The sequence below is a fragment of the Temnothorax longispinosus genome, unplaced genomic scaffold (genome assembly GCF_030848805.1).
Source record: "Temnothorax longispinosus isolate EJ_2023e unplaced genomic scaffold, Tlon_JGU_v1 HiC_scaffold_36, whole genome shotgun sequence".
NCBI classification, from domain to species: domain Eukaryota; kingdom Metazoa; phylum Arthropoda; class Insecta; order Hymenoptera; family Formicidae; genus Temnothorax; species Temnothorax longispinosus.
This window is the reverse complement of record NW_027270187.1, coordinates 101056-129015: the sequence shown is the minus strand read 5'-3', so window position 1 is coordinate 129015 and position 27960 is coordinate 101056. Positions and strand designations below refer to the sequence as shown.

General features: G+C 45.2%; 1 protein-coding gene and 1 pseudogene across 1 annotated transcript in view; one reads left to right on the top strand and one right to left on the bottom strand.

Annotated features, from left to right (window-relative positions):
- The window catches only part of LOC139824411 (uncharacterized), a gene marked incomplete at its 3' end in the record, with an annotated part of 79428 nt that extends 53204 nt beyond the window's left edge, over nt 1–26224 (bottom strand). The window contains exon 1 of the mRNA XM_071796943.1: nt 25781–26224. The remainder of the gene's footprint in view (nt 1–25780) is intronic.
- On the top strand, nt 102–3737 carry LOC139824410 (uncharacterized; annotated as a pseudogene).
- Nucleotides 26225–27960: the final 1736 nt, after the last annotated feature.

The following is a 27960-nucleotide window of genomic DNA, read 5'->3' as shown; positions in this document are numbered from 1 at the left end:
CGCCTGCTTCGAATATAATATAATTAATATATAATAAGCATGTAAAAAAACTGACACGCGAATAACTATTAGCATCTCGTCGAACGAACAACGCGAGAAAAATGCAAAGGGGACCATACAAAAAATATCTCAGGGACGAGAATCTCCCAATACCTGAGTCGACAATTCGCTCTCGTCAAGGTGCAGCTCAAGGTTGGAATGAGCAACCGATGGAAAATCAAAATGTACACGATAATGTAGCCGCGGACCTTCAATATATAGACGAGGTAAATACAAACAATGGAGAATATATATATATATATATCCCGGCAAAAAATTTTTTATGTAAAAACATATAAATATATATACATATAATTATATATCTATCAAATATATCAATACATGTTTTTTTTCTCTTGTATATAATCTCTCATATTTTTATCATGTGTCCCCCTTGAAACCATACAACTTTTGTCTGAAAAATTTTTCTCTAAAATGCGCTTTTTTCGAGATATTTATAGGTGTGTCAATTTAAAAAACTCACCCTGTATATAAGCAAATTTTTCTCATTACCTCAAACTTCACTTTTTATAAAAAGTGCAATACAAAAATTATCTTTTTAATTATTTTTAGATTCTTCTTTTTATTATTTTTCTTGTATATACGAACAAGAAATTATACAAGAGAAAAAAAATGTATGGACATTTAATATATAATTATATAAATATATAGATATAAAAATTCTTTTACTGAGATATAGTAAAATGTATATGCTCAAAATATCAAAAAAGTTATTAGTGGGCCGATTATATGTGTTGTCAATTACGAATATATATATATATAGAATATATGTTCTATATATCAACGTTATTTTTTAATTCAGAATATGGAAGATAATGACATTCTACAAGACGACGTTGACTCTCAAGGCGATGAAATCTCTCAAGCTGATTCAAATGGTAGCCAGTCGACGACTATGGATGTTTCTAGCAATTACAGCGGCAATGGAAGTACTATTTTAGAGATGCAAGATTATATTAGTAATGCTAACAGCAGTGTTGGTGAAGAACAAGAAGAAGAAGATGATGAGAGACGGGAAATCCGAAATGTCCAGGGCAATATTGGCATCGATTGCGAGGTATACTTATTTCTGCGAGAGTACAAAAAGTACTCGAAACTTGAGAATCATTATGCAGAGTTTTTATTGATGATTAAGTTTGAATGAGTTGACATATTGTCACTGTAGAAATTCTCAAATTGCAATGCTGCACACTAAAAAAGTTCTTTCATTCCCTCTATTAGGAAATACGAGTGCCGCTATATGAAGGATCCGGTTTGACGAAAAAGGAAAGCGAACTACTCATTATGAGCTTCCAAATACGACATAACTTAAGTGATGTAGGATTGGCAGATTTGATCAGTCTCATCAATTGTCATTTGCCCCCGCGGGCCCAGTATGGCTCTGTCTACACGTTCTTAAAACAATATGATGTACCACAGGCCGTAATTATACGTTTTTACTGCTCATACTGTCAAACTTTAACAACGGATGGTGATGACTCAGATACGGCAGTGTGTGGAGCATGTTGTCGTGAATATGAAAAAGCAGCTTTGAAGAGAGAAGGAAGCTACTTTTTACAAATTCCTCTGAAAGAGCAGTTAGAAGCTATAGTTAATAGCGATTTGTACATCAAATTTAGAAAAGAATCTGAATCACATTCAGACGTGGTTACTGGTAAAATATATCGTTCATTGAGAGAGACCGATGTGTTGGCTGAGCACGATATTACAATACAGTTTAATCTGGATGGCGTGCAATTGTTTAATTCTTCGTCAACGTCTATGTGGCCTATACAAAGTCGCTATTAACGAATTACCATATAAAAATAGACGAGACAATATCTTATTGTGCGGTGTTTGGTACGGAAAATGTAAACCGAAAATGGAAACTTTTCTTAAGTTTTTTGTAGATGAATTAGTAGATCTTCACGAAGTAGGGATAACGCGTATCGACCCCGAAGGTCGCAAAATTTTGATCAAGGTGCACGCGATTGTATGTTCCGTTGACTCTGTTGCTAAACCTCTTCTGCAGAATATATACCAATATAATGGTGAATTCGGTTGTCCGTTCTGCTTAAATAAAGGAGAGACTGTTCCAGTTGGTCGCGGTTTTACAAGAGTGTATTCTGGAGATGTCGGACCTAATCGTACTCTAGCTCAACATGAGACTGATTGCCAGGAGGCAGTCGATACGAAAAGTGTAGTAAACGGAGTCAAAGCCCGTCAATTTTGATGCTACTACCAGTGTTTAACATTATTAAGTCTTTCATGCCGGACTATATGCACTGTTTACTATTAGGTGTAGCAAAGACTATAACCAATGCCTGGTTCGATCCTTCTAACAATGAAGAAGCATGGTACATCGGAACGCAGGTTCAAGATCACGATATAAAATTAGAAGACATGAAACCTCCGAGTGAAATAACTAGAACACCAAGATCAATAAAAGAAAGACAACGTTGGAAAGCAACCGAGTGGAAAAACTATCTGCTCTATTATTCACTTCTTTGCTTGAAAAATAATATGCCGTTAAAGTATGTAAAGCATTGGTTTCTGTTAGTTTATAGCATGCAAATATTTCTCGGAGACAAAATTTTGCCGGAGCAGTTTAAAAAGACTAAGGCAGCCTTAACAAAATTTGTTTTTTAAATCAATGATCTGTACGGTATACAATTTTATAAATTTAATATAAACCTTCTCCTGCATATTCCGGCAGCTGTTAAACAATATGGTGCGCTTTGGGCCACGTCTGCGTTTCCATACGAGCATTACAACGGCATATTAGCAAAGTTAATTAAAAGTTCTCAAGCTCCAGCTGAGCAAATTTGCAAATCGTACTTGCGATTGATCAATGTTGAAAAAGAAATTTCGTTAATATTTTCTAAAGACAATTGTTCCGAAAGTGAAAAAATATTATACGAAAAGATGTTAGGTTCGTTCAGATCAAAATCTTGTACGGAATTTGGTTGCTTTTTGCGAGTATTCGGAGCTCCTGTGCGAGTAACACTTACATTGGTGCAACAAACTTGTATTGAACAATTACTCCAAAGTCCTATAAATAACTTTGCGCACAAGTATAACCGCTTCATTTACCAGAACACACTCTACCATTCAACTGCCTACGAAAGACTCCGTAAAAGAAGAAATGGTACAGTTCAATTAAAAGATGGTACATTTGTAGAGATAACTGGAATATTTAATACACAGATTGTTGCAACTGACGAAATGCAACAGGTCATTCTTGGAAATATTCTTCGGCCGACAGATGATGCCCCCGTGTACAGTAATACCGAGTTGCATATTTCATCGAATAAATTCTTTCATATTTTGACAAAAAGTAATGATTTAATAGCAATATTTCCAAAAATGATCTATTCTAAATGCGTGCATATGGATTATGATTTTCAAAAAATTATCTGTATTCCACTTGTAAATAAGGTTGAAAGAGATTAAATAAACACACGTTATAGAATTTACGGCTTCCATTACTTTTTCTAATATTATGCATTGACAGTGATCCTGAAACTAAACTAACATTTAACTGAATATCTAATAAAGATTTAGTCACAGTTTTCGTGAATTTAGTAGCGAAATTATTATGACTTTTTAGCCAAGTAGTGAGAACTACTGTGTCGTCAATAGTGCGGAATAAGAATACTGGTCTCAGTAGTCTTCACTATTCGGAATGTACTTTGTAATAGTAGTATAAGTAGTGTACACTCTTTATCAGTAGTGGATGTGTGGATTCCACTATTCGACATTAACTGCGTAAGTAGTGAACACTACTGAACACGATTCCCACTACTGACGGGAGTAGTTGCACACTATTCAGCACTATTGAATCCAATAGTAACACTACTTACTACGAATAGTGACACTATTAATCACCAGTAGTGATTACGCAGGCCCAATAGTGTTTTTCCGTAAGGGATGCTTATTAACTCCAGCAGAAACCAACTATAACACGACGGAACGCGAAACTCTTGCATCGATCCAAACGATCGTTTGGACTGCTACGTAAAGGATATAATACTACACATATCGAACGCTCATTAAAGGGGAGCACTTGCGACTTTTCCTTGAAAGATGGATATATGTATTGAGTAAAGAATCTATATTGAACATGCAATACTTGTGATATATATGAAATTTAAGGGTCTAACATAAGTTACAATTGCTCTACCTGATCGAGCGCATCCTCTGGCCATTCATCAAACCAATCAATAGTGCAGCAATTCACCAGACTCGGATGCATTCGTAAGCGGATTCTGAAGTTCTTCCCAATTGGACTCAGGCATAGCATCATGTGAAGTTTTTCACGGCAACGATTGACAAAATATGTTAGCACAGTCAACATGGAAATGTCGAGACTTCTGTTGCCGCCTTGAGCGGCTAATCGCGTCATTTCGATAATTTCTTGTCGTTCCTCGATCGTGAAAAGATTTGGGACTTCGCCGTCGTTAAGTAAACTGTTGACGTCATTCAAAAAAGCTTCGTCTCGAATTTCTTCTTCGCCTAAGAGAAATACAAGATCCTTGCCAATCCCACCAGAATTTCTATTTAAAAGAAAGTAGAAATAAGTAATAATATAAAATAGAATATTATAAATAAGGTTATTATATACACAGAGTAATACAAATAAAGGATCCAAAGCTAAATAGCATCCACCAAGTTGAATAAAAAATATTTCAAAAAAATAGTAAATAAGTAATGTTATTGTTGAGAAATAAGTAAATTTAGCTTAGTCAGATAAGTACGTGTGTATGTATGACTGAGCGATGCTGAGCGGGCGCGGCGAGCGCGCAGGCATGGGTGTGTTAGAAGTGTGGCGTCCGCAAGAGAGACACCGCGCGAGCGACGCGCGGCGCGAGCATGGTCAGACGGATATGAGACTCTCTCGTGGCCAATACGCGGCCGAGCGCTTCGGCGTATCACGTACAGTATATATACAGTGTATTGAATATAAACTCATTAATCCTTATGCATCATAACATCTCATTATTGACTTTACCTAAACTTATCACTCCACGTATCATTGAACTCAACAGTTATAAGTCAAAATATCAGGTAATACATAACTTCTATGTAGGAGGAGAGAGAGAAAGAGAGAGAAAGAGAGAGTGAGAGTAAAAGAGCGTGAGAGAGAAAAAGAGAGCGATTGTTACAGCACTCATTTGTTGCAAGAACAACTCCAGCAAACACACTTTTATAACTGTGCTATAACAATTACATAACTCAGTGTAATCGAATATAACAAGTTATATAATAAGATTGTAACGTGTAATATTCTCATTTTTTGTAATTTCCCACTCAAGCAAGCAATAATATGTTGCAACAAATTATATATTATATTATATTATTAATTATATTATTAACAAATGTTATATAATAACAGCTATATATGTATTTAATTGTAAGAATTAATATAAATACATAAACATATTATATATGTATATATATATATATATATATATATATATATATATATCCAATACCTGATAGCATATATATATATATACTAGAAAAATATCCAATGCAATGTTACGGAATAATAGAAACGGGCCTCGGTTGTACGCGGTGCTCTCAAGCGCACACGTACACGGCACGCACTTGTGTGCGGCACGAGAGTCATCTGTCACACACATGCTACCGAGGCCGTCGACACATTGCATGTGTGCAACGTATCATGTATTTCTAACACATGTTCTGAGATAGCCCGGTAATTTAAAAAACACAGAAGTGTCGATAATTATTATCGACGTTTTTGGTTCCGCTTAGATGATGGCGCTATCCCGTCGGAGTTCGGCCGTCACTCCATCCCCTTAAGAGAAAAAACCTGTCCTCCAGTCTAATTATACGGCCAAGAAATACCACAGGCAATTGACGCCAAATATCTAAAGATACACATAGATCGCAGACTCATCTGGAGAAAACACATATGGACAAAGAGACTGCAACTAGATGCACAACTAAGAAACATGTACTGGCTAACAGGAAGAAAATCAAACCTGTCAGTTGACAGTAAGATAGCAATCTATAAAACAATACTCAAGCCAGTCTGGACATATGGTATAGCTGTGGGGCTCAGCTAGCAATAACAAAATAGAAATACTAGAACGATTTTAAACTAAAACTATTAGAGCAATGCTAGACATATCTTACTGCATAAACAACAAGTACATCCTCAATGACTTAAAGATCAACAACGTAAAAAAAGAAACAAGCATGATTAGTGAAAGATATCAAAAAAGATTACAAGACCATCCAAACACACTCGCATCTAATCTTCTAACCAGCGACAAACTTAAATTCAGAATACTGAAAAGATAAAGTATCCTGACATTACCTACTAGACAATAGGAGCCATAACGCCTAAAATATTAATCAATGGATATTAAATTCTCCTAAAACCCCATCTAAGACCGAGTGGTCACACATAAGAGTTGCTTATTGTACTATGTGCAGATTGTAACGTGGCAGAAGAGACGTAAAAAAATCAATAATTTAAAAAGTTACAAGTAAAAAATCATTTTATATATACTTTAACTTTGCAATTTTTTTTCAATATGTTAATATTAAATAATTGACAAAATTAATATTGCGACAGGTTTTACAACATTTCAAGAAGATTCAGTAATTTTTTCAAGTCAAAATAATAAAAACTGTAAATATGACAGCCGATTAAAATCGCTGGGGTCATTTTGACCCTGGTGTGACCATTATGAAACTGTAGATAATTATGATCACAAAGGGTTAAGGAGGGTATGCAAAATTGAGATTTTGGGAACTGTTAGGGAAACGAATAAATCTTACGTATTGTACGACGGAGAACGTGAGCAATTATTAATTTTTGTATACCGCGGAGGATGGCTTAATGTGTAGCAGAAACGTACAGAACGTTTTTGTAATTTTTTAAAAATTTAAAATAAATTAGGTTTCTGATATATTACGCACTGATAATCGCGTTGTTACTCTCAAGACCAAATCACAATTGTTTATTATTATCGAGAGTCCTAAATTATTTTATTGTATATTTAACCCGTTGAGGTCACACCTCCTAAAAATAACGTAGAGGTCACATGTGGTCCAATGGACCCCACAACAGTTTCCATTTGCGTTCTTTTTGATGTATCGACTCAAACCTTGAACTGGAATTAATTTATGACTTCCTCTTGATAATCCAATAATTTTAAAAAAATTTTTATGTTAAAAAAACACGAAAAAAAATTTTTTTTGAGAGAAATTTGACTTTTTTTACAAAAATATTTATCAAAATTTTTTTAAATAAAGTAAAAAAACTTTGTGCGTTTTACTCTCAAAATAGTATACTTAAAAAAAAAAATAGCCTGGGGTCCATGGGACCCCATGTGACCTCAACGGGTTAAATATGTTTTTATATAAAAACATTTTTACCGGGTATATTTCTGCTATAGCCGGGTATAGTTGGAGGATTGCGTTCGCGGCTGTTCGTCGGGGCGGGTGATCGTGGCGGGGGACTTTAACGCGAGATCCGCGTTGTGGAATTGTCCCCCGCCAGCGAACTGGAGGGGCCCCGTCACCGAGGCCTGGGCGGCGGGACTCGGCTTGAGCCTGATTAACTCGGGTCGAGAAAGCACCTGCGAGCGGCTACGGGGTTTTTCGGTGGTGGACCTAACTTGGGCCACCCCCCTGTGGCCCGTGACATTCGCAACTGGGGGTAATGACGAACCTGGAGACCTTATCGGACCACCGATATATCGAGTGGTCAATCCGGGTCGTCCCCCCAGAGGTGCTAGCCCGCCGTCGCAGGGCTGCGAGGTCTAGACGGAGATGGGCCATAAAAAAGATGGACGCGGACAAGTTTGTCGCAGCGGCCCTGGCCCTTAACTGGGGCAAGGAAGGAGAGGAAGCCATAGAAAGGGAGGGGGTGGATCGAGAGGCCGGGGGACTCGTCGACACGATGGTCAAAGTGTGCGACGCGGCCATGCCCCGGTTCCATCCGCTCCCCCCTAGAAAAGGCGTGTATTGGTGGAACGAAGAGTTGACCACCTTAAGGCGCTCCTCGGTAAGGGCCAGAAGGACGTGGCAAAGGGCCCGTCAAGGCAGAAACGGCCCGACAGAAGAGGAGGCAGGAGAAGCTTTTTTTTTTTTACATGGAGAAATCTTTTATTACTAGAATCGTCACAGGAGCAACCAGTCTGGAGTCCAATCGGGGAGCGCCCGGTTTTTCCGGGCAACCAGTCCTAGACCCCTTCGTGGAGCGCCCCTGCGGCTTTCAACCAGTAACCCCTCGGAAGAGGGGAAGGCTCCCCCTGCCCTTCTGGTGAGAGGAGCAAGAGGAATGTGGGATTCCACGTCCGTCACCTAGGTGGCAAACGCAACCTACCCACTAAAACCCCATGAGTGCCTGTCTCTGCGCCTATTGGGGGTGACCGGGAACTTGTTATTACTACTTCCGGAGCACCCCCGACGCCAGGCCCAATGGGCCTACACCTCTGAGCCTAAGGCTCGGTGGCTTGAAGAGCCTTTGATCTAATAGTGGCGGGCGCAGGCACCACCCACACCGCCACTCCTACTGATGTTGGGAGTTTGGTTCGGTGTCCGTTCACCAGCCGGTACATCGAACCCTCATCCTCCAAACCCCCTCGTCCGTCGGGCGCGGGGCCTGGAGGTGCAGCACCTCTCTTATCGCAATTCATGCGGTACTGGCCACCGTCGATGGCAACGGTGGTCGGCGGGGGAAGGGTAGGGCACGGGACGAGCCCTCTACCATTTCCCTCCGGCCCGCCGAAGATATCGGGTTGAGGAGTTCTTCGATGGGGAGGCTAAGGCGGTGCCGCCTCCCCCCGTCGAATGCCTCCTCCTTGGAGGACATTACTTGGTCACAAAAGGCCAGGAATGCCCTCCATTTTTCTTCCCCCCCCGACGATTGCCGCCACAATCGCCGGAAGGGAGAGATCCTGCCCTAAAGCGTCAACCAGGACACGGCGCTGCACACTCCACGCTGGACAACTCTCCAGCGTGTGCTGCGCCGTGTCCTCTTCCCCGTCGCAGTGATGGCAAGCCGTGGTGGCTTCCTTCCCTATTCTGCACAGGTACCCGCCGAAGCATCCATGTCCGGTGAGCACCTGTACAGAATGATACGACAACCCGTATCGCCGACTGCTTAGTCAGTCCGCCAAGCAGGGCCGGATGGCATCGATAGTCCTTCTCCCGAAGAGGATGGGGTCTTCGAGGTAGTTCTTCCACCTCTCCACTAGGGCCATCTTCTCCTGGAGCCTAATTGCTACACGCGCTTTGGGCAGGTTAATACCAGCTCCCCCCGCTTGCAGCGCTCTTACACGTCTGTGTACCTCGGCATATTGCCGGGCTGCAAGCACCAATGGGGGGAGTCCTGCCAGGGCCGTAGCCGCCGGATGCGAGACCATGCGGTATGACCTCGACACTCGGAGGGCTACGACACGCTGGATCCGGCGTAGCTTCGCTTGGATCGGTCGTGACCTCTCCGCTACCGACGCCCAAACTGGGGCGCCGTATAACGTCACTGCCTGCACGGTCGCGGCGTATAATCGGCGAGCGCGACCACTCGCCCCTCCCAGGTTAGGCATAAGCCTGGCCAGGCTATTGGCCACACCAATGGCTCTGGGAGTAAGGCGAGTGAAATGCTCGCCGAAGCTCCAGTTGCCATCCAGCCAAAGACCCAGCACCTTCATGCTGGCCCCCACGACGACACGGGTGCTCTCCACGTTTATATGGGCCGCGGGTGGTGTCCCGCGCTTCCTGCTAACATATCGGCCGCGCCGATCGCGGATTTTTCCAACCGCGGGATAAAAGAACACAGCCTGCGTCTTCTGGGGAGCCACCCTAAGGCCCATCTAGCGCATTGTAGCCACCACCGCCCTCACCGCAACGTTCGCCTTTCTTAGGGCCTCGTCCCAAGTGTCGCCTTCGACTCTCAGGAAGGTATCATTGGCGAAACCGTTCAACCAACATCCTGGGAGAAGGGCGATCCGGAGGAGGTAATCATACCCCAAGTTCCACAGAAGCGGGCCAAGTACTTACCCTTGTGGAACCCCCCGCACGACCAAGGCAGGAGAGGCCTGGCGAGCCGCCCGCCAGAACCTCTCCAAAGCCATCCACAAGGCCAAGGGGCTCGCCTGGGACGAGCTCCTCGATGGCGTGGACGAGGATCCGTGGGGGCGCCCGTACAAGTTGGTACAAACCAAGCTTAGACCCTGGGCGCTCCCACTAACGGAGACGCTTGACCCCCCATTCGTCGAGAAGGTCGTCGACACCCTCTTCCCCCGATGCAACAGGGGAGAAATAGGCATCCCGGCAGCGGAGCCGGAATGGAGGGAAGAATGGGGGGTCACAGAGGAGGAGCTATCGAGGGCGCTCAAGCGGGTAAAAAGGGGCAAAGCCCCCGGTCCCGACGAGATCCCCGGGCGAGCATGGCTCTTGGCCGCAGGGGAAGTGACCGGCAGGATGCGAAAGGTGTTCACCGCATGCCTGAAGACCGGTCGTTTCCCCAAAAAATGGAAGGAGGCCAGCCTGGTGCTCCTGCCAAAGAAGGGCAAACCACCGGACATGCCCTCCTCCTACCGGCCCGTGTGCCTGCTGGACGAGGGGAAGATTCTGGAGCGAATCATCGCGAAACGCCTCGTCCAGCACTTGTCCCAAAAGGAGGGGAGAGGTCTCTCTGACGACCAATTCGGCTTCCGTGCCGGGAGATCGACGGTGGACGCGATCAAGCGCGTCCTCGCCCGGACGGAGGCCGAGATAGCCGGGGGGGGGGGAGTTGTCATGGGTATAGGCTACGATGTTAGGAACGCCTTCAACTCCCTCCCTTGGCCGGTTATAATGGGGGCCCTGTTAGATTTCGGGGTCTCCTTGTACCTAGTGATGGTCGTCAGGGACTACTTCGTTGAGAGGGGACTGACGTACACGGACCGGGACGGAGTCCTGAGGGTCAGGTTAATGGAGTGCGGGATCCCGCAGGGGTCAGTTTTAGGACCCCTGCTGTGGATCATCGCGTACGACCTGGTCCTCGGGACACCCCTCCTCATAGGATGCTGGCTCTCGGGATATGCGGACGACATATACCTGGGAGTCATCGGGAGGGGATGGCGGGAGCTATTCAGGCTGGCAAATGTGGCGGCAGCGAGCGTGGTGCGCTCCATAGAGAGGCTGGGTCTCAAGGTGGCCCCACAGAAAACGCAGGCGACCCTCTTCTACGATAGGAGGGGGCCGATGAAACGGGATCCATTGCCTGCGGGACTCAGCCTCCGCGTGGGAGGAGCGAAGATCCCGACCACTCCTCAGATGAAATATCTGGGTATGTGGCTGGACACGGAAAGGGACTTCGGCGCGCACGTCGGCAGCGTAGCCCCGAGGGCCGGGCAAGTCGCAAACAACCTGTCCAGGCTACTGCCAAACCTCGGGGGGGGGGCTGGAGGTCAAGTGCGTCGCCTCTACACGGCGACGGTCCATTCCATCTTTATGTACGCCGCGCCCGTGTGGTGGGCCAAGGCGGAGAGCTCGCGCACTCTGAGGGCCAAGTTGGAACGCGCGCAACGCGTGATCGCCCTCAGGGTGGCGAGGGCGTACAGGACCGTCGCCCACGTGGGGGCGACCATCCTCGCGGGTATTTCCCCAGTCCACTTGCTCGCGCGATCGTACGCGGAAGTGTATGATAGCGTACACGTGATCCGCGGCAGGGTGGGGGTAATTACCCCGCAAATGAGGGTGGCGCTGAGAGTCCAAGCCACGGCGGCATTGAGGGTCAGATGGAAGGATTGGGTGGCGGACCTCCGCCACAAGTACGGAAGGAGAGTCGCCGAGGCTGTCCGGCCAGTATTCGAGGAGTGGTGGAGGGTGTCAAGTCACACGACTTGACCTTCCACGCTGTGCAGATCCTGTCGGGGCACGGTTGCTTCGGCAAATATTTGCACAGTATTGGGAAGGAGCGCACCACGTGCTGCTGGTACTGCCCGGAGGGGGCGGACACGGCGCAACATACTCTGGAGATCTGTCCGGAAAGGACAGAAGAGCGCCGTGCCCTCCGGGCACAGTTAGGAGGGGATCTCTCCCTCCCGGCAGTCGTGGCCAAATTGGTCAGGCCGGGAGAAGAAGGGAGAAATAATTGGAGGGCTTTCACCTCCTTTGCTAGCGCGGTCTTGCGAAAGAAAGAGGCAGATGAGCGGGTGAGGAGGGGAGAAGCCGCCCCTCCTCAATCGGACAGTGATTGAGGGGGCGGATCGTAGAAAAGATCCGTCACCGTTTGACAACAACGAAGCAATTAGCCCCGGCGCCGTCAAGCGGCGCGTTAGAAGAGAGTGGGAGTGGGTGTCGGGTGGGGGGGGCCATGTCTCCGAAACCTCTACGGAGGTGGAGGCACTCCCCCCCTCCCGAAGTTGCCGGCGCCGAGAGGTTGGTGGAGGGAGCGTGCCGGGGAGGGGGGCTCGGGCGGATTCTCCACGGAGTTTCCGCCACGGGCGCTCCTCTCGGCCCGCGAGGACAGGGTGCCGGACTCGCGGTGGCGGGGCTCCGACGGGTCTCGTCAACCGTGGGGCGGCGCCCGCCTACCCCCTAGAGGGGCGCGAGAGGGGAGAGGAAACGCGGCACGCCGCTCTCCTCCTCTTCTCGCCCGGGGGGTGGGTGAGAGACCGGGGTCGTCTCTCGTCCGCTGCCATTGCCTCGGTAATGGCAACCCCGGAGGGAGGGGTGACGGTTAAGTGCAGCGACCACTCAACCGCCACAAGTTAGATTTCTCGCTAGAAGCGAACGCGTGGGAGAGCTCGCGGCTGTAATCATTGCGTTTCCCAGGGCTCCCCCATACAGCGCAAAGGAGGGTCAACTCGCTGGAGTTTTAGTCGGTAGGCTATGGCCGCGCACGCTTTATCGAACGGGCGCGGCCGCAGAATTTGACACTCCCCCGCCCCACCCCGGGGATGGGGGGTCTTCCCCCCGAAAGAGGGGTCACCGGGTTCCCGCGGAGGCGGGACGTAAATCCCCGATCGGCGCTCGTGACTGGTTGCCCGCTGCGTAACATCCCTGACCAGACCTTAGGGTCCGCGACTGGTTGCTGCGGGCGCTCTCTGATCGGTCGTCGTGACTGGTTGTCCCGGCCTTCTCCGCCGGACCCGGTGGTGGAAGATTTCTCCAGCGTCAAAAAAAAAAAAAATGCTATAGCCGGGTATAGCAGTAGTTGAACCCGGATGTTGCAGTTTAAGACAGAGCGAAATAGTTGATTTGCTTCTAGTGCTTTCTTACTTTCTTTTTCTGTCTTTTTCTGGTATATAATATTTTCTTTCTTTCTTTCTCATGAATAATAACGACTCTTGACAATCGCTCTAAACTAGAGTGAGAAAGCAGTAAACACAAAACAGCTTTCTTATACTGCGTTCTAAACTGCCAACTTTCGACTTTACGTCGTAGACGGAATGCTTGGTCTATACTGTAAGCTATTTGTGAGAAAACTTATTAGCCGCAAATCGCACCGGAAAGGTCGTAGCCACGGTAACGGAAACGGCGAGGACAAGAATATTAACGAGCAGACTTCTCGAGACAAAAGGCAAGAGGACAGGAAAAGAAGAGATGGAACGGGTACAATGACCGCCAACGACGAAGTACTATTCACATAGTGTATTTGTCAACGTGGTATATAAAAGCGTGGTATAGGAAACTGGTAACCGTTGCGGAACGCAACAACCACGAGATAACGCGCGCAAAACGCGGGAACTTAGACGATCGGTTTATATGACTGGTCTCTGAGACTTCTCGATGGAATCTGTTGAACAACGACCGCCGCCCGACGACCGCGCTTGACACTGACGGCGGCGCTCTCAATCAATCAGGTTGCGCGAATAGTCGATACTAAAGCTTCACCACAGTATAAGGATATACAGTAGGGACAATGCTTTGTTTTCGACTCAGCCGCGCATATTTGCTTGCGCATCTTCAGCGGCCATGTTCTTAGGCATGCACCAATCCCGTTCAAAGTAAAGAACCTGCAGTATCTCCGTTACTGTAATCACAGCGGTAGGAAAACTTAATCTGCAAGTTCATTGAACGTCACCGTCACGTCGGGCATCGCTTTCACATTTTATAACTTTGTGTTTTATTCCAGAAATGTTTGGCAAAAAGATTTATCGTGTGTGTGCTGTGCAAAATTGTTTAAACAACAATTGTGATAATGTATTATTTTTTTGCTTTCCAAAAGATAAAGAAAGGTATGTAATTGCTTTCATTATATTCTAATAATTTTAGAAAGATAAAAATAAATATAAAAATAAAAATAGATATTATTCTAATGCTGTATTTGTATGTTTTTGCGCCATAATAAATATAAATTTTAATATATAAGAATATAGGTATATAATATATACGTAAAACGGTTTAAAGTTGTTGAATAATTGTTTATGTATTGCAAAGCCGTAATTTGGGCGAAAGCAGCTATGCGATACGATTTAATACCGAACGCTGAGAAATTATATGACTTTCATCGTTTATGTGCTGTTCACTTTGAAAAAAAGTATTTCTTAAATGATTTAAAAAATAGACTAATGCCAAATGCAGTTCCAACTGTGTTCCAACATGCATTATTATTGAACTATGAAAATTTAACTCAAGAAAACATAGAAAACGGTATAAACTATTACTGATATAAATCTATTCTACTTTGCAAAATTTAAGCATATGTTTATAACATTATAAGCATTATAATAAATATTTTTCTTATGTATTTATGTCTTAATTTTTAGATTCAACTGACACATTAATTTTGAGCGAGAATAAAAAAAGTAAAGTGTATAAAGCAACACAAACTCAACCAACACAAACAGACTTTGTAAATCTTAAGGATGCAGAATCTATGACAGAATCTGAGAACATCATCTTTCATTGTATAGAGGAAGTAGATAGAGGTGTTACTACAAGAAGGTAATGCTCCAACCTCCGGAGAGACTGCACCCTAGTCGAGCGGCGGAAACGCGCGGCACCAATGACATGAGGGTCCTATGCCCTGCAATGTCGAGGACCAAACACGTCCGCCACTCGACCACTTCGGAAGACCCTCATGATGATGACCGCGGGCAGTCATATCATTGAGGGTCCTCTTCATCGGTTGCGAAAGCGTTCGTCCAGGAGTGTTTACATCCCCCTCGCAAAGCATGCACACAAGGACGTGTACAAACTAAGCGAGACAGGAACCTCCTCTATCCTGAGAGGGATAGATACCACTTCCACTCATAACTAATCCACGAGTAAGAGCTCGTTAAAACTGGGGCATCTAACCCATCACCGCATGCGGGATCCCAGAAAAACCCCCATCCCCAGCCATTCATACATGGCGAACATTGAGAATCGGACCCCATCCCTGCCCGCCCCCAACCCAGCTAGGGGCGGGGAGAGAGAGGGGAGAAAGCGCGAATTAAGAACGCTTTGAGGGCTTTGCCGCAGCCGAAGAGTCCCCGGAGGGGGGGACGACCAACCGCAGACCGCAGCCGCAATGGGACATCCGGAACCCGCTGCCTAGCAGCGAGTCCGGAGCCCCGCAAACAGCGATGAGCGGCGGACTCCGGCCGACCGACCCCCCAAGAACCCAACGACCCCCGCAACCAAGTCCTCGAGAAATCCTGATACGCAGAAACACAACTATAATATTATAACGCAGGGCAGTTCAGTAGCCCCGGGAGAGCGGACCAACGCCGGCCAGCCCAGACGATCCCAGACCTCACCCACCCCCAGGGATCCGGGATCGTCGCACAAGGTCGACGCGCCGGATTCCAGGAGAGGAGAGAATCTCCACCGACCAGCGCCCGACCACCCCGGGGAGCCAAAGAAAAACCCCACTCGCACGCAAAACAGGTCCGCAAGAATACAATGATAAGATCGATAAAAAATGATGCCGCTACTCGTCCCCCGCCGCATCTCCAACGTCGGATCCTCCGGGGTCCAAAAGTGCCTGTTGCTGCCTTCTGCGCTCATCCTCTTTTTTTCTTTGCTACACCCTTTCGGCAAAAAACGAAAAGGCCTTCCACGACTCTTTGCGGGAACACATGGCTTCGACAACTTTGTCAAGTAACAAGTTTTGACCGATGACAGCGGTCAGTTCCCCCCGCTCAAGACTCCAGGAGTTACAAGTGGCCAGAGTTATGCTCCGAGGTGTCATCTTCTGCATTACAATAGTGGCAGATGGGCGTGTCCTCCTTCCCAATTCTAAAGAGATAGGCCCTAAAGCAGCCATGCCCCGTCAAAAACTGAGTTACTCTAAACGTTAAAAACCCGGTTCGTCGGTCCATCCAAGCCTCAAAATTCGGGAGTATCGCATCTCTAGTTCTTTGTCCCGCGAGGTGCGGTTTCCGGATATGATTCTTCCATTCTTCTTTCAGAACTTCCCATTCCTGCTTCCGAAGAGCAGCCGAAGACATGTCATTGTATGTGCCCTCTTCCTTCATCTCCTTGAATTTTATATAGATACGCTTTAGGTATTCTGCGTATAAGTGAAGCGGTGGAATACAAGCAAGCAGCATGGCCGCCTTGTACGAAACGATACGATATGCCATCGTCGTACGAGTGGCCGTCATTTGCAGCGCGCGTCTAAGAATCCGCTGTTTGTTCTCAGACGCGAGAAATTCCTCGCTCCAAATGGGAGCCGCGTAAAGCGCAATCGAGGTATTAATCGTGTAGTATAATCTACGCTTATTCTCTAGTGGATCCCTCAGATTAGGGAGCAACCCGTACAGTGCCCGGTTGCCTCGTAATTTTGTCCGCGACATACTTGATGTGTGTATTAAATGCCCAATTCTTATCAATATACACACCAAGATATTTCATGCTATACGAGATCTTGATCTCTCTACCGCCGTACAAAAATGGAGTCCCGCGGACAACGACCAAAAAAGACGGCCTCGGTTTTAGGCCACGAGACCTTTAGGCCTAGGTCACTAATATTGACGAGGAATCTTTCCAGGCACTCCGTAGCGAGGACACATGCCTCATCAAAATCACTTTCCAGGACCACCAAGAGGGTGTCGTCCGCGTAGCAGACGACGTGACAATCCTTGAATAATCTCGTTCTCAGGACTTGATCGAAACCAATGTTTCATAGAGGGGGGCCCAACACCGAGCCTTGTGGGACCCCCTTGTTAACTCATCTCGTCCGACGAGTGCCATCCGGTGCGATGTATCTTACTTTCCAGCCCCTGAGGTAGTCTTCCAAAATCAGTCGCAGATATGGGGAAACCCGTTTATTGCGAAGCGCCCTCCTGATGCTTGAGTGCCTTATCGAATTGAAGGCATTTTCTATATCAATTGATATTGCCAGCGCGACCTTACCTTCAGCCCGAGCAGTTGTAATTATGTTTTTCACCAAGAAAAGAGCATCGACCGTCGAGCGCAGCCTTCTAAAGCCGAATTGGTTCCCGGATAGATCATAAGTCGGGTTTTTGCTGAGATATATTTCAAGACGATTTGCAATGATCCTCTCGAAGGTCTTACCCATCTCGTTTAGCAGACATATCAGCCTGACTTTTGGAACCTCGCCAGGAGGTGGGGCATCTCCCTTCGGTATCAAAACAAGGTCAGCTAATTTTTAGTTTAAAGGAAAGATCCTTGTTTGCATATAATGGTCGTAGCTCTGAGCGAGTCGATGAACCATGCTCGGAGGAAGTTTGTTCAAGACGGTCGCCTTAAATCCATCTGGACCAGGTGCCGTATTCGCATTTTTCTTTGCACAAATTGCTTCTTTAACTTCGCCAGCAGTGATAGGGGTTTTTCCTTCCTCGCAATCTCCAAGATCCACCGGAATCAACTCTCTGCCCGGAGGAAAAAGCTAGTTCAACAATTGATTTAGGACATCTGGCTCCAGGCTGACGCTGAGCGCCGTGGTAGGCTTTCGCAATTTGCCCATTACTAATTTGTAGGGCAAGCCCCAAGGATCGTCATCCAGCGTGTACACCAACTCTTGCCATGCCAGCGACTTGGCTCTTCTTATTTCGAACTTGAGTTCTTGACTTGTGGCAACGTAAGCCACCCTTTTGGCCTTCAGAATTTCTGGTCTGTCCTTGCCTCTTCCGCGAGTCCTTGCTCTCCTGGCAAATATCGCAGAGGGAACGGCCGCGTTGCACGCATCCGTGATACAACTGTCTATCCAGCAATCATGTTCAATCGTTATAAAATACTCCGGGTCTCTTGGGGTGACGGCACATCTCCACTCGATGGCTTCCTGATAAAGTTCCGTATCTATCTTTCTATAGTTCCACCGAATAATCGATGGTGGTGTAAACCGTTGCAAATAAAAACTCGATATGCGAAAGGAGATGTAGAGGTGGTCCGACATGGATTCAACCTCTTCCCGTACTGACCAATGAGTTATCCTGCTTGATAAATCCGAGGAAGCCCAAGTCAGGTCAATAATGGAACATCTCTGATGGCCAACAAAAGTGGGGTGATTTCCCGCGTTTATTAGACGCAAATCCAGCTGTGCGGCAAGTTCCTCAAGTAGTTTGCCCCTCGCATCGGTGATCTGTGAGTCCTACAGTTGGGCGTGGGCGTTAAAGTCACCACATACAAGAATATTGTTGTTATGGGCTACACTCGAGCTTAAATTTGTCAGTTCCTTGAGAAAGCCAACGTAATCGTGTAGGCCAACGTTAGGCGAAATGTAACTAGATATGATGTAGATATCACCAAATCGGATCATAACAGCGCTACGACTTTAGGCCATAAAGGCCATAGGATGCACAATGTTCTTCATATTAACGAAGACAGCCGCCAATTTATCGTGGCTATAAAACCAGTTTTGGAAAGAGCTGAATGTGCGAGCCGGCTCGGAGACCACACAAACAGCAGCTCCCATCTCCTCCTGGACAAGGAGGTCCTGAGCCTCCTTGCTTCTATTAAAATTTATTTGAAGGCACGAAGTCATTTTTGTTGTGGTTTAAGTCCTTTTCCAGTTGCCTCCTTCTGCAGTGCGTAGCAAACATTGACCGAGCCAAGCCAATGATTGCTATCTCTACCAGCGTCCTTACATAGAACGCAACAAGGGTTGGCCTGACATTTGCCGATTTGATGATCTCTGTCTCCGCAGCGAAAGCACGCCCCCGTCCTGTTTTCAGGATAATTGCAGGTGGTGCGGACGTGGCCGAAACGCCAGCACTTAAAGCATTGTATTGGCTTAGCTGCCAACAATTGTACGCGCGCCACCGTCCAGCCGATTTTCAGCTTGTTAGTATCAGCAATCCTGACCGCCGCAGACAGCGGACATTTGACCTAAATGGAATTCAAGCCGTTGTTCATTTTCCTAATAGCTCCCAATTTAATGAGGTCACAATCCCCGATGATCGATATCTCCTTCGTAATATTAATCGGGGAGATGGAATCGTCAAAATTCTATATGCAAAGTTCGCCCATTGTAGTGGGGCGGGTTACACGAGCTGTATTCGCATCGAGGTCTTCCCTAAGTTTGCCAGCAAGGGTGTCCGTTTTAGCTGTTCCGTTCGCACCTGGAATTTCAATTATTATTCTTCCATTTATACCTCTTCTAATTTTGGAGGTTTCAATGCTTAGGGTATCAAGACTTATTTTCTCCCTCGCTTTCCTAAGTATGTCCGCATAGGTGGTATCGGACTTTAGGCTGGTAATAGATACCGCTGCTGTCCTGGGAGGTCTACGGGGATGGGGAATATCGCGAGGTCCCTTTCTCACAGCGTCAACTTCATTTGGATCGTTCGTAGATGGTCGTCTTCTAGGTTTATTATCCTCGGGCAAAGATAATATGGGTGTAGGCGGACCCACAACCTCTCCATCCGAGGTTCCTGGAATCTCGCTTCTGAAGGAAGTTCTCCTAACTTTCTTACTTTTCCTTGATGTAATCTTGTCCGGTGGTTCGTCGGAGTGGGCTGCGAGCCTCGCACAGAGCTCCTCTTGCCGAGCCACTATTTGTGCTATCTGTTCGTTCATGGCTTTGATCTCACGAGCAGATCCAGTATCGTTGATTATCTCTTCGACGTGACGGGATGGGAACATAAACTGGGTTGTCGGTTTACGATTCCTCTGCAAAGATCCGCTTCCGTGAGAAGTTTCCGGAACAGGAGTGTTGATTTTTTCCGCACTTTCCGTCGCCATTTCCGACTTGGAGTCTATTCTATTGCTTCTAGTGACTTTTTCGATCAATTTCTGTTGTAAGATTATTCTAGGTTTTGAGTCTCTTTTAGGCAGAGGAGGATAATTATTCGGTTGTTTGATTTGAGTTTCTACGGATTTGTCACGTTTTCCCCCAGATTTATCTAAATTCTTGAAATTAACTTCCAGATCAGAGGAATGTTGTTCTTTTTTCTTAAGTTCTTCGCGGAGGATTTCTAGCTCTTTCTTTAAACTTTTGTTTTTATCTTCTCTTAACAAAAGTTCGCGTTTGTGGATTTTCTCGTCTTTTTTAAGGCTTCTCACCTGTGCCGCTAAATTAACATTCTGAACTTTAAAAGATGCAATGTCTCCGGATTCAACCAGGCGATCCATCAAAATTTTGGTGATTTTAGAGAGGTTGGAGAGACCGGCCTCCATGTGATTCCTAAGCATTCTTTGGATGTTTGAGCATTTGCTGAGTACAAGTTCAAACTTAGAAAGGCAGTCACCAGCGTACTCGGCCAATTTCTCGGTTTCCCATTTCTTTAGTTCACTGGTAGATCTTAGTGTAATTCTAGTATCCTTACCCCTAGGTGAGTCCGAAACCAAATATGCCGATTTCTTACGTGAACGACTCTTATGAGGAGGACTAACAAACTTGCTCGTCGCAACAAATCTGTACGGTTCCTTAGGGAGTGATGTCTGTGGTGGAGAGGAGTCTTGATTGTCCCTCTCGTAATTGGAGTGATTTCCTAGTGGAACCTTCAGATTCCTCTTCTGAAATCTCAATAATGTTGGATGTATTTCGATCTTCCTCGTGTTGTTGTTATCTCCATCAGAGAAGACAGATTTGTAAACATTCACACCCACGATATCGCCATCATCCATATATGTTTCCATCTCAATATTGGGAGTGATAGACGCAGATAAATCGATACGGTCACCTTCCAAGTAGTCGGCAGCTAATAATGCTCCTCTGTCAAAGTCCGCGCCAAGTTCCCCCGTCGATTGGCGTGTATCATCTGTCCTCTCTAAATTAACATCGACTATCTCGTCATATCCGAGATTGATGTCGGTAACAACAGCTTTTCCTGAACAGCGATTGCAGTCTTGGCCGTCAAGCTCGCGCCAGACTCGACGGTGGCAAGCCTATCATGGGATTGTAAGTGTTGAGATTCCCGTCTGTAGGATCGAAAGGTTCGGTATAGGAAATTATCGAGATCGCGAGATATTGATAATACAACACGAATTTATTGAAGTAAGTGAGTCTATCCGGCGCGCACGGAACGTGAGTACACAACACAAGTATCGTGTCCGCGATCGTTCGAAAGAGTGAAGGTCGAGAGACGGACAGGTCTCGATAATACATGTACACGATGCGCGAACGTGCCCAAAAAAGGGGAAGTATATCGCGGGCACCGGTAGACGTTAGATGTCGTTATAATACAGAAAGAATGCCAATGTACGATGTGCACAGAAATACATATTCAACACTCCCACTCACACAGTACATTCTTCACACTCAAAACATACCAATACACTCTCTCAACATTCTGAATCTATCTTTCCTTAATGCTTTTGTAAATAGATCTGCGAGCTGCATATCGGTATTTACGTACTTCACATCTATCTCGCCGTTATCGTATTTTTCCCGTATGAAATGATACCGAACACCGATGTGTTTTGTCCTTTTATGAAATTCGGGATTCTTAATGAGGCGTATTGCGCTCTGATTATCCACGTTTAAGACAATCGGACCTTCACATCGGTATTCCATGTCTTTGAGCAGTTGTTTCAACCAAACTGCTTCCTTTGTTGCAGTGCATGCCGATACATACTCTGCCTCGGTTGTACTTAATGAAACAATACTTTGTCGTTGTGATCCCCAGATCACTGGACCACCGTTCAATAAAAATATATAACCGGAAGTAGATCGTCGCGTGTCGACGTCGCCCGCATAGTCCGCATCTGAGTACGCAACTGGAAATGAATTCACTCCCTCGCTCCAATAAATTAGTGATAAATCTCTCGTTTCTTTCAGATAGCGAATTATACGTTTTACCGCTTCCCAGTGATCTCGAGAATAATTACACAAGTGACGACTGACTACATTTACCGCGTATGATATGTCAGGACGACTTACAATTGCCAAAAAGTTTAAACTTCCGACTGCCTCCTGATAAGGCACTTTCAAGTCAAAATCATTATTTTTCTCAGCAGACGTTAAACTTACATTCGGATCCGCTGGTACGCTCAAAGGTCGCGATTCGATCATATTGAATCGTGCAATAATTTTATCAATATATCTATGTTGATGAATCGACATTGTTTTAATTTTACGGTCACGCTCAAATTCTAAGCCCACGAAAATGTTCGATTTCTCGACCGTTATGTCGAATGACTTGCGGAGTGCATCTATGACAACGTTAATTGCACCTATAGTTTTCGCTAAAATTAGACCATCGTCCACATACAATGCGAGGAATACAATTAAACCGTTAATTATACCTTTATAGATGCATTTATCCGCATCGCAAGCCTCAAAATTAAATTGTTTCAAAAATGACTTAAACTTCAAGTTCCAACAGCGCGACGCCTGCTTCAACCCGTACAACGCTTTCACTAGTTTACACGCAACATTTTTACCCTTCACGTTCAACCCACTTGGCACTTTCATGTAGATTTCTTCGGACAGCTCCCCATAGAGGAAAGCCGTTTTGATGTCGAATTGACCGACCTCCAGATCCATCTCCGTCGCAACAGCCAGCAGGACGCGCAGACTGTCGTACCTTACGACAGGGGAAAACGTCTCCTTGTAGTCGACTCCTGCTTGCTGCGAAAAACCTCTGGCACAGAGGCGTGCCTTGTAACGTTGAATGTCACCGGACGGTGACCTTTTGACCTTGAAGATCCAACGAGAATCGATGGTCTTCTTCTCCTTGGGAAGTGGAACAACGGACCAAGTTCCATTTTTCTCATGAGCGTCGAGCTCATCTTGGATAGCGCGCTGCCATTCCGTTGCATCTTTACCGTTAACGGCTTCGTTGTATGTAGTTGGCTCATGAAATTCGACAAAATGCGCTTCGAATCTCTCGGGAGGATGCACTAATTGACGATCTCTCAATCGGGGCAATCTGTCATGCCCTTGCACTTGCTCACCAGTCACTCCCACTGGAACGACGTCGTCTTCTTCTGCTGGAGCGATGTCATCTTCTTCTGCCGGAACAGGAACCGCTTTCGCCGGTATCTCGAACTCGATGTCGACTGCGTCTCTTTTCTTGCTATCACACGTCGATGTCTCGTCGAACGTGACGTCTCTGCTGACGTAGAGTTTCTTCGACGAGGAATCATAGAGTCGATAATTTCGCGACTCTCCTTGATAGCCAACCAAAATTGCTTTCTTGGCTTTTGGATCCAGTTTTGTTCGCTGTATTTTCGGTACATGCGAGTAGGCTTCTGATCCAAACACCCTGATGTGCGAAAGATCGGGCCTTTTGCCGTGCCAGATCTCATATGGTGTTGCTCTCTCAACTTGAGATGTCGCCGTCCTGTTAATGACGTAGATTGCCGTGTTGACGGCTTCTGCCCATAGAAATCGTGGTAAACCCTTGGCCTCGAGCATCGTTAAAGCTGATTCGACAATTGTCCGATTGTCGCGTTCTGATCGCCCATTCTGCTCCGGTGTGTATGGTGCCGTAGTTTCCAGTTGGATACCTCTTTCTGCCAGGAACAGCCTCATTGGATTGTTTATATATTCGCGTCCGTTATCGACCCTGAGAGTTTTGATTGGTTTATTAAATTTATTTTTCACCAACTGTTCGTACTCACGAAAGCGATCTAGCACATCTGACTTATGCTTAATGAAATAAACGTGTCGATACCCGGACGCATCATCCTTGAAGGACACGTATAATCTCGCTCCTCCCAGGGAACTCACTGACATGGGGCCGCATACATCGCTATGGATGAATTCACCTGGCTCCCGTCTTGTTCGTGTTTTGTTTTTCGGAAATGTGAGTCGATGTGATTTTCCGATTTGACATGGCGCACAAAAGAAATCTTTTGTATCATCTATTTTCATGCCGTTAGTCAACTTGACCGAATTCTGTACTGCTCGCTTGTTTATATGACCCAAGCGGTCGTGCCAAAGTCGCAGGCTGTTTTTCTCCGTCGTCGTCGCGTGTACTTCGTCTTGGACTTTGCTCGCTGGTTCGATGTACAGTCTGTACAATTGGTTGCTCTGCTTGACACCCTCTATAATGGCTTTACCATCACGTACAATTTGAATGGATTCTTTTGTGAGCACCACTTTCAAGCCTTTTTCCGTGCACAGCCCGAGAGAAAACAAATTCTTTCGAAAATTCGGGACATACGCCACGTTTTCGATATTAAAGTTTAGCCATTGTCCATTAACCAAACTTTTGATTGGCACTGTACCGGAACCATTCACCGCGCACGCGCCATCGTCACCGAGAATGATGGATCCCGAGCACTCTTTGAAATTTGAGAACCAATCACGACGAAATGTTATATAGCGCGAACACGCACTATCTCCGTACCACGTGTCTCAAGTATCGTTATTCAAGAATCGTTCTTTTTCGCGATTTACAGCATTTAACGCGAACATGTCCTTTGGCTCGAAACTCTCAACAGCGACGAGTGCACTCACGTTGGCTTCGCCATCTTTGTCACCGTTATCACTCTTCCGTTTCCGACACGATCTGATCAAATGCCCGGTTATACCGCAATAATAGCATTTGACTGTCTTGTTCGATTTTTTACACGAATTTCCTTTCCCCGTTTTCTTCGTGCTTGATGCGTTTTGATCTACTGCACTCAAAGCAGCAGCTTTGTCATCGTCATTCGTTAGTCTGTTCTCTTCCTTGATTAACCGTTCACGTAAATTATCAACTGTTTGATATTCCAAGGGCACACTGTCCCATGCGGTCACCAACGCGTTAAACTTCGAAGGAAGACTACCGAGTATCTTGGCCATCAATGCCGTGTTCGAGATCCGTTCTCCAAGGTCTCTAAGTTGACGTGTCATGTTCTCAACCTTCGCTATGTGTTGAGCTACACTGTCACACGAGCTCATGCTGTAAGCATGAAATTTCTGATTCAAATGTAATAAATTCGACGCTGAAGTCTGTTCGTGGATACTTGTGAGTTTATCCCACATCCCTTTAGCAGTGTCACACGTAATTAAGTATTCGAGTTGCGAATACTCGACTGTTGTGGAGATTAAGCACATAGCGGCAGCATTGTTCGTCGTCCAGGCGGCAAATGTGGCGTCCATGGGTTTCGGTGGAACTATCGTTCCATCTACGTAGCCTTTGAGCTCCTTTGCCACCAACGCAGTGGTAATCTGGAATTTCCAGAGCTGGAAATTTGTACCGTCAAATTTCGTAATCTGCTTAACGTCGACGTTGGCCATTGCTTATATCCCGCTATAAATTTGTCCACGATTTCTGTTCTTTCCGTCACTATAGCGTACGGAGGAGTCCCGTTTGTTCGAACGAAAATGGCGCGACCACGTTGTCGTTAACGAGTCGCCCGTTCACTTTCTCGATGGCACCTATGAAACTCACTCGCACAATTTTCCGACACCAAAACCAGACACCGTGCCTGGGCCCATAACCTGTTGAGATTCCCGTCTGTAGGATCGAAAGGTTCGGTATAGGAAATTATCGAGATCGCGAGATATTGATAATACAACACGAATTTATTGAAGTAAGTGAGTCTATCCGGCGCGCACGGAACGTGAGTACACAACACAAGTATCGTGTCCGCGATCGTTCGAAAGAGTGAGGGTCGAGAGACGGACAGGTCTCGATAATACATGTACACGATGCGCGAACGTGCCCAAAAAAGGGGAAGTATATCGCGGGCACCGGTAGACGTTAGATGTCGTTATAATACAGAAAGAATGCCAATGTACGATGTGCACAGAAATACATATTCAACAGTAAGCCAGAGCTCAACGACCCGGGGAATGCTAGGTCTCCACCCTCCCCGTGTCTACCCCTGGGCATCCGAGATCCCTAGGGTGGAAACTTTGTTTCACCAGTGGACTTTTTCATGTTTGTTTTGTTTGGACGAATACCAGGTTCGGGTGTACCCCGCCCAAAGTGCACCCTAGGACGGCTCGCCATAGCTACGCCTTGTCCAAAGGCGCACTATATAACAATAGTTGTTAGTTGGCCCCGTGCATACAGCGAGAAAATTCAAAGTGGGATTAGCTGAGAATTTGCTCGCAAACAACAAGCTCGTATATAATATAGAATGCGATTGACATTGTATTGTCAAAGACTTAATAGACTAAATTATATATGAAATATATCATAAGTACAAGAAATTTATACAAATAAGCCCGTATAATATTACATTTGTACAGTACAATTGTTCAAAAAAGTCGAAAGACGCAAGAACACAATGTAATGTGTTGTATATTTGTCTAACAGTATATAGTGTACTACATTGTGTCTCATATTACAAAATTTACTAGCTAAACTAAAATTTAATCACCTGACGATAAATTATTATTTTCTATTTTATTTTTTTACTTTCTTGTTTTTACTTATTTGTAATTTGTTTCTTATTTTATTTATTTATTTATTTTCATAATTTGTTATTTGTTTGTTTTAATTCATCTTTTGATTGTTAGTATTTTCCTTATTTACATATTTTGTTAAGCGTCAGGTAATATACAAAAATGATTGTACAATGTTTAACGCATTACAATATTTAACATGTACTATGCCCAATTGAGAAAAGTTACATAATCATGATCAAGTATGTGTATATATTAATGAACTTAATATTTGCAATTCCATATTTGGGTAAGTCAGTTCAAAAATACTCTAACAAAGTACATCCATAAAAAAAAAATAAATGGATATTACAAGGAGATCAAACCTTAAATTATTATCAATTAATAATACTTTGGGTAAATCTGAAGAATTTGGGCCTCTTCATCAATTTCGTTGAACTTAGGCTTAATCGACGCGTTTTTGCACAAAACGACCGACCACTATCAGGTTATGAGACCTGTCATACCGACGAGATGTAGCGACTACGAACATGCCCTGTGGCCATATGCGCATGCTCAGTGGCCGCACGCGCATGCAAGAGGTCACGACATGACAACTGTTTGGTTGGTAAGTCAGAAGTGTAACATAATTCAAAATAATATTCTTTCGGCGTATAGATTAGTGACGCGCTTTAAAAGTGTTTAAGTGTTTAAAGCGCGTCAACTAACCTAAGCAGGGCACACATGTGTGCCCTGTTTTAACGAAAATTACAACTTCTATAAAGCAGGAGGTCGATTCTGTATTTTGAGACAAGGTGAAAATTACAAAAGTGAACAGATTTACTAGATTTCGACAAATAAAATTGTAAATTCTCTAATGAATTTCCTCACTTTTGTAATTTTCACCTCGTCTCAAAATACAGAATCGACCCCCAGGGTTATGTTCCAAAACTCACTCTAGTTAACCAAAATGCTATAGTGTACGTGACGTAAACTATAGATATTAGTTACCCAGAGTGAGTTTTGGAACATGACCCAGGGCATACACACGTGTGTGTGCCCTGCTTTAACGAAAATCACAACTTCTATAAAGCAGGACATACACACGTGTGTGTGTGCCCTGCTTTAACAAAAATCATTAAACAGTTAAATACTTTTAAAGCACGTTACTAACCTACATAGGTTAGTTGACGCTCTTTAAACACTTAAATACTTTTAAAGCGTCACTAATCTATACGCCGAAAGAATATCATTTTGAATTATGTTACACTTCTGACTAAGCCAAGGGC